The sequence below is a fragment of the Elephantulus edwardii genome, unplaced genomic scaffold, assembly GCF_000299155.1.
Source record: "Elephantulus edwardii isolate Elephantulus edwardi_28Jun2011 unplaced genomic scaffold, EleEdw1.0 scaffold00031, whole genome shotgun sequence".
Classification (NCBI taxonomy): Eukaryota; Metazoa; Chordata; class Mammalia; order Macroscelidea; family Macroscelididae; genus Elephantulus; species Elephantulus edwardii.
The window spans coordinates 8,723,461-8,730,715 of NW_006399781.1; positions in this window are offsets into that span (position 1 = coordinate 8,723,461).

Here is a 7,255-nt window from a genome sequence, read left to right on the forward strand (position 1 = left end):
CTAACAAATTTCTTGCAAGTAGGGTGATCACAAGGGGGAAAATACTAGCCCAGCCTGGGGCAAGGAGTTGTGGACACTTGAGCCTGGTAACAGACAGCCCTTTCACACCCTTTGTCCCTGAGAGGAGATGGGTTTGGTTGGTTCCCAGGGTCACGTGACCAGGGACAAAGGGGATAAGAGCCCACTAGTGTTGAGCTGTGTTCAGTGGGGGAGACAAGATCCTTCACCAACCCCCAAGCCAGAAGACCAGACACTCTTTATTGAGCTTTTACTATACTCCAGGCGCTGAGCTAAACACTCCCATTTATACCAAGATCTTATTTAATCTCCCAACAACCCAGCCAGAGAAGTCTTTTTTTATCTCCTTTTTACAGAGAAGGAAAGGGAGAGGTTAAGTCACTTAGCAAAGTCACTGAGCCATTAAGTGGGGCCCGGGGCAGGGATTCCCACCTCAAGACAGAGGATAAATATCAAGAACCAGGGAGAGGGTTAGGAAAACAGCTTCTGGAAATGTCAAATGAGAAAGGGGTGAAGGGTGCGCTAGAGGCCAAGGAGGTGGGAACAGGCAGTGGGGGTGGGGAAGCAGGTGCAGCTGTTGGCAGGGTGTTTGGATGGCCAAGCTATCTGCTAGAAAGGGGCCCTGAAACAGGACCTTCGGGGGATGGGCATGGGCAGTGCTGTAGATCTTGAGGTTCACATACCCCAGACATCATTGGGGGAAGGGGAGAGAGTGGAGACAATGAGTGGATGGGTCTACAGGTCAGGAAGCTATTTCAGGTGCAGAGAATAAGGCACAGTTAGGCTGCAGCAGGCTGTGGGATGACAGCAGCCTGGTCTCTGGCTGCCCCCACCCTCTGCACAGCGTGGTAGTGTCAGCGCCTGGGGTGGGGCACTTCAGGGAGGGGGATGGGAAGGGAACTGCGTCCCACCCCCTCTGAAGGCGAGGAAGGGGCTTTTGTCAGAGATGCTGGTGCTGGGTCTCTCTAGGCCCTGATGCTGTAGCTATCAACAGGGATAGGTGTGGCTGTCAGGCGGGGCGGGGAGGGGCGCTGAGTGGCATCCCCTATGCATTCCCAGAGGAGGGAGTGCGCCCAGCTACTGCTGAAGCGTCCACTTCCTGATCCTGTGACTTAGGGCTGGTGAAGGGCCCACGGTCCAGTCCATGTCTCCTAGGATGACCCCCTCAGTATGCTAATTAACTGGACTAGGGGCTCGGCTGGAAGAGGTGAGACATATATCCCCCGTTCCTGGGTCCACTAGGACAGTGGGACTGTGCATTAAGCCCCCAAACCCAGAGTACCTTGTGCCAAAATCAAAAAGTCACTAGTTTCATAGTGACCCTCAGAAGTGCGCTGACCCACCCCACAGCCAGCTGCCAGCTGCTGGTGGATTAGAACCCATTACGGACTATGCCCTACACTTACCCAAGCCGCACCAATACTGCACCTTTTCAATTACGGGCCCTCCCTGGCACACCTCTCAACCTATAGACTATTTGAGCTCCCTGAAACTGAAATAAGGTTGGGGGAGCCATGCAAAGAAGAAAGGAGAGAAACCTTCCTTGAAGACAATGCCAGTGTTCCCCAGGGGCAGGCAAACTGAGTCTCATTTGAAAGACCAAACTGAACCTTCAGACCTCTGATCTGGGTTAAAAAGAGGGGTGGGTTTGTCATTAGGAAAGAAGAATGAGGACACCTAGCTGTCCTATGTCCTTTGCTTAAGGAGACACTCATAGGGTGGGGGTTGAGTAGGGGACCTTCAGAAAGAGAGATTTCCCATATTAGTGGGTGGAGCAGCTCTCCACCCACTTTATCCCCTCTACCCAAATGGCCCATTTCTTGCCTGGCCTGGCTCTGAACTCAAGAAGAGACAGCTAGTTCCCTGAAGAGTAAACTGTTTTCAGCTTTACTCAGTTCCACATTATATCCCTTCTTCCAGGTTAGCCCCAGGAAAAGATGCTGGGATCAAAGGCTAGGTGCCCTGAATCTGGATTTAAAAACCCCCAAAACTCAACTGCTGCTTTTCCAACTCAGTGGCCCTCCTTCCCGAGAGCAATAGATCTTTATGGGAAGATAGCACATTTCCCCCCTGCTGAGTGGCTGGTAGAAATGAGCTGCTAATCTTCCTGTTAGCAGTCCTGTGTGTAATGCACTATGCCACCAAGGTTCCTAGATTCTGGATTACAAACTGGAAAATCTGGAGCAACAGGACCAGGAGGTGCAGTGGGAAGGGCTGGAGATTGCTTATAGGCAGACTTGAGTTCAAAGCCCAGCTTCCTGGCCTGTGACTTTGGGCAGGTTTAACTTCTCTGTGGCTCAGAATCCTTTTCACCTTTTGAAGTTGTTCAAACATTGTGTCACTTAGTGCACGTCAAGTATGTCTGGGCTCATAGTAAGTGTCCATAAATGGTGGCTATTATTTTTATCAATTTGAAGTTTAAAATAAAGGGATAGATAGGAAAATGCTGAACAGTGTTGGCACATAATAAGGGCTGAATAAACCAAAACATTTCAGGAAATCTTTCAACCCCCTTGAGGTGTCTGGAAAGGAGAAATCAGGAGCTGCCTTTAGGGTGGGAAAAGAAGGGGGCAGAGAAATAGGTGACCCACATGAGGACGCTGGACATTGTACCTCAGCTTTGACCTGGGTCTTGGGCTGTTTTATAGGACAGGGCTGCTAGAACCTGGGTAAATCTGGGGACTGCGTACAGAGCTCATTATGGGGTAGAGAATCCAGCTTGGAGTGTGCATTTTCTCTCCTTAACACACTGGTCCTGGACCTATTGGATCAGGGAGAGGTGGGTCCGCTCCTCCAACATTTATTTCTCCTTCAAACTCTTATTGGGCATTGACTCTGTCAGGCACTGTATAGTACTGGGCACTGTGGGATAGGGGGATGAACAAGAACAGAGATGGCCACGGCTTCAAAGGCCATGAAATCTAATAAGAGCGCAGATGGTATTTAAATCAGCATACAAAGAAATGTATATAATCACAAGTTGAGGTAAATGTTATGAAAAGTGGGATGCTTTAAGAAGTCATACTCAGGGAGCTGAGCCAGCTTTGGGCAGAGTTGGGGGCCCTCTAATCTGTCCTCTGATGCCCAGCAGAGGGAGCTGGGGCCCCCATTACCATACGGGTCTCTAGCCTTTTGGTGTTTGACCCTCCTTCATTCATTTATTGGATCCTGCTTTAAGGCTGGTTCCTATGTAAGGGCCTAAGGGTGTGGGAATGAACCAGCCACAGCCTCTGTGAGCTGGAAATGTGCACAGTTCAGGGGAGGACATTAATATAGTACAAGAAGAGAAAGGAGGATGGTATATGCAATGGTCCTGGGGCAGGTAGAGCAGGGCATGCTAGAGGTGCACAGCCATTCAGACTACTCAGCCTGAAGCAGGAGCAGGCTCCTTTATGGACATATTCTATTGACCAAGCACCCCTTCTCCCACAATTTATTATTAGGTGGCCCTGGCTTCTGATGGCCCAGAGGGCTAACTTGAGCAACTATAATTCCACAGTATTCATTCCTTCTTCAGCACCCTCTATATTTCTATTACCAGAGCATTCTTCTCTTCCTCTACCTACCTGTATTTTTAAGCACTTGGTGGGATTCTATCACCATTTCTAGAACTAGTTCAGAGAGGTCAAATAACTTACCTGAGGTCACAGAGCCAGTCAGGAGCAAAGCCAAGATCTGAACCCAACTTGACCTATGTATAATTCTTGTTATTCCCATTACATCAAGAGACCTTGGGAGGGGCGCAAGGAAACTCAGAAGTGCTGTGTCTGCAGGTCCTTGCTGGGCCATTTGAGAGTGGTCTCCAGCCCTCAGGAAGGGGCTCTGCATGAGGACTGCCTCAGCTTTCTTTTTATGGAGAGGAAGCAGAGGGTAGAGAAGGTGCTGAAGGCATCGGCAGGAGGACGGCCAGAATGAAATAGGGTTCCAGCTTAGAGGTGGGGGCACAGGGCTGACAGGCAAACCTCCTTCTCCCTCCACTCTTCCCTCCCTGCCCCTCTCTGGTTCTCATTAATTATTTCCGTCTCATGGAGCAGGAATGAAAACAGACTCAGGATCTTGCTGGAGGCCTGCTGTGACATCAGCCCAGAGATGGCTGCCCTAACCCTGACTATTGGGGGCTGGGGAAGACCCTTTTCCCTATTTGGGCCTGTCCTGACAGGGAGAAGGAGGGGTACTGTGCTCTCGGAAGAGAGGTGGCATTTGCCTGAGGGGACCAGGAAAGGGTGCGTCATCACAGGAGTGTTGAAGTGGGGTACTAGAGCTTGCTTCCCCCCTGATCACCACAGCCTCACACACACCCTGTCCCTCCTTCCTTCTCAGCCACCCCAACACCACTCCCAGGCCTTGTTTTCCCAGCATCCTTTCTTCTGAAGTCACCTCCACTGTCGATTCTACCACCACCTTCTGGCCCTCACTTCCCTCAGCATCTCCAAGCCTCGGGCTCACAGTCATGTTTCTTCCTGGGCTTGGTACCTGGCTGACAAGATTCTTCTAGGCTCTCGCCACTTGGTTTTCGTGCCGATATTGACCTTTCACCTCCAGCGGCCTCCTCTTTCATCGCTGGTTGACTTCCTAACTGTTTGGAGGGTTACACTTCAATCCTGGTCATCACTTCGCTGCCACCTCCAAGATTTCCAGATTGATGTTCCAGGCTTCCCACCACTTCCTCCTGTCTGCTGAGTCACACACACATACACACACATTCCCTCTCTCTCTCCAGCTACACTCTCATACAATCTGTAATTGTGATTCTCTGGTCTCTGAAGCCCTTCTTCCCACAGAGAGATGGCTTCTGGGGAACACTTGTCTCCCTACTCCACCTGGACTGCTCCCACCCCAAACATTCCCAGCACATCCTCGCTCAGCAATCCTTCTCTTGTTTTGCTGATTTCTAATAAAATTCCCAATAGCATCTGGTGTAGACTTTGCTAAAGTATTAAACTCTCAATGACATTCTTGACACTTCTCAGCAATTTCTCACTTCCTTCTCCACTGAAAGAATGCAATCCTCGCTGCAGAAGCATGCTGAGACTTCCTCTTTTCAGGCACTGAGCCTCAGGAGATGGAGATAAGTGAGGGACCCTCAAGACCTGGTGGTGGAGACAGGCAAGGAACAGGGTCATACAAGTGTCATTGATGAATTTTGAAGAAAAGAGTGACATCATCCAAACAGGGTTTTGAGAGTGTAAGGAAGACAGAGGTCTACGGGAAGGGCAATAAAGCCCTGGATGGAGGTGCAGTGAGGAGGGACTTTTGAGATCAGGAAATGTTAGTGATCCTGTGAGGGTAAGTAAGTAGCAACGCGCTCTGTTGCTGCTAAAACATAGACCAAGCTCAAGGGCCGGTATTTGAGCCCGGATGATTCCATGGACTGAAGGACTGGTTGTTGTTTAATGGAAACAGTGTAAGAAGAAGAAGAGTGAACAACCATGGGTTTCACTGGAGGTTTCACAGGAGAACTGTCCAATAACTACTGGACATATGGGTCTGGAGAGCAGGAGCTGGGTCTGAACAGAAGCCGATGCGTATAGCATGGAGGCTGAGGAGAACTCTGAGAAGAGAGAATAGCCTGAGGCATGTATAGGGGGTATTCCCACTCCCTGACCTTTTTGTGGAGTTCTTGGGTGGCACAAATACTCAAGCGTTGGACTATTAGGTGCTGTCAAGTCAACTAAGACTCACAGCAACTCTATCCTGCATCATCCTCATGATTTCTGATAGGCTTGTGCCCACTGTTACAGTCACTGTGTCAGTTCACCTTGTTGAGGGCCATTCTCCATTTTTCTGATTCTCTGCCTTTCCCAGCATGATGTCTTGGTTCCAGTGATTGACTCCTCTTGATAGCATGCTCAAAGCATATGAGACGAAGTTTCACCATCCTTGCCTCTAAGGACCAGCCTGGTTACACTCCTTTCCTTGACAGATTTGTTTATTCCTTTGACAGTCTATGGTTTATTTAATACTCTTTGCCAGCCACGACTCAAAGGCATTAATCACCCTTATGCATTGTCCAACTTTCAGATGCATAGGAAACAATTGAAAGTATGGCAGCTTGGATCGGGCACACCCTACTCTTTAAACTGACATCCTTGCTCTTTAGCACTTTGGAGAGATCCTTGTCAGCACATTTTCCCAAAGCAACATACCATTTGGTTTTTCACTGCTCTTGCCGTGGATATTGATTGTGCATCACTGGAGACTGCGTAAAGTAGATTTGACCACGCAGGGGCACCTCAGAAAACAGACGTGAGAGCCTGCGTCTAAAAGGTCACAATACTGAAAGCCCTGTGTAGCAATTCTGCTCTACACATGTGGGTCAGCACCAGTGGGAATCAATTCAATGGCAAATAACAATAGTTCTTTCAGTACAGGGCTTACACCTCTCTGGCATTTACCCATATTGTTTTGTTTGTTGTTATGTGCCATTGAGTCGTTTGCGACTCATAGCGACCCTATGTACAAGAGCTCTAAACTCCATTCTATTCTGTGCCAACCTAACCATCTCAAATGCACTCATTCCCACCATTCCAGTCACAGAATCGATCCATCTCATTGAAGGTCTTCCTCTCCTTCGCCACCCCTCCACTCTACCAAACATGATGTCCCTCTCCAAAGACCGGTCCCTCCTTGCAACATGCCCAAAGTATGTCAGACAAAGCTTCAGAATCCTTGACTCCAAGGAGCATTCTGGCTTCACATTCTCCAGGACAAACCTGTTTGTTCTCCTCACAGTCCAATTCAATACTCTTCTCCAGCACCACAGCTCAAAGGCATCAATTCTCTTTCTACCATCCCTATTCACTGTCCAACTCTCTGATGTATAGCAAGTAATTGTGAAGACTATAGCCCAGATCAGGCACACCTTAGACTCCAGCCTGACATCATTGCTCTTTAGTACTCTTGAGAGGTCCCTCACAGCCGACTTTCCCAATGCAATTCGTCTCTTGATTTCCTGGCTGCTGCTACCAAGAATGTTGACTGTGGAGCCAAGTAAACTAAAACTGCTAACTCTCTCAATCTCTTCACCATCCATAATGACGCTGCTAATTGGCCCAGTGGTGAGAACCTTTGTTTTCTTGATGTTGAGCTTCAATCCATATAGGAGGCTGCAGTCCTTGACCTTCTGCAGCAAGCACTTCAATTCCTCCTCAGTTTCAGCAAGCAGGATTGTGTCATCTGCATAACGAAGGTTGTTGATGACTCTTCCACCAATCCTGATGCCACATTTCTCCTTGTA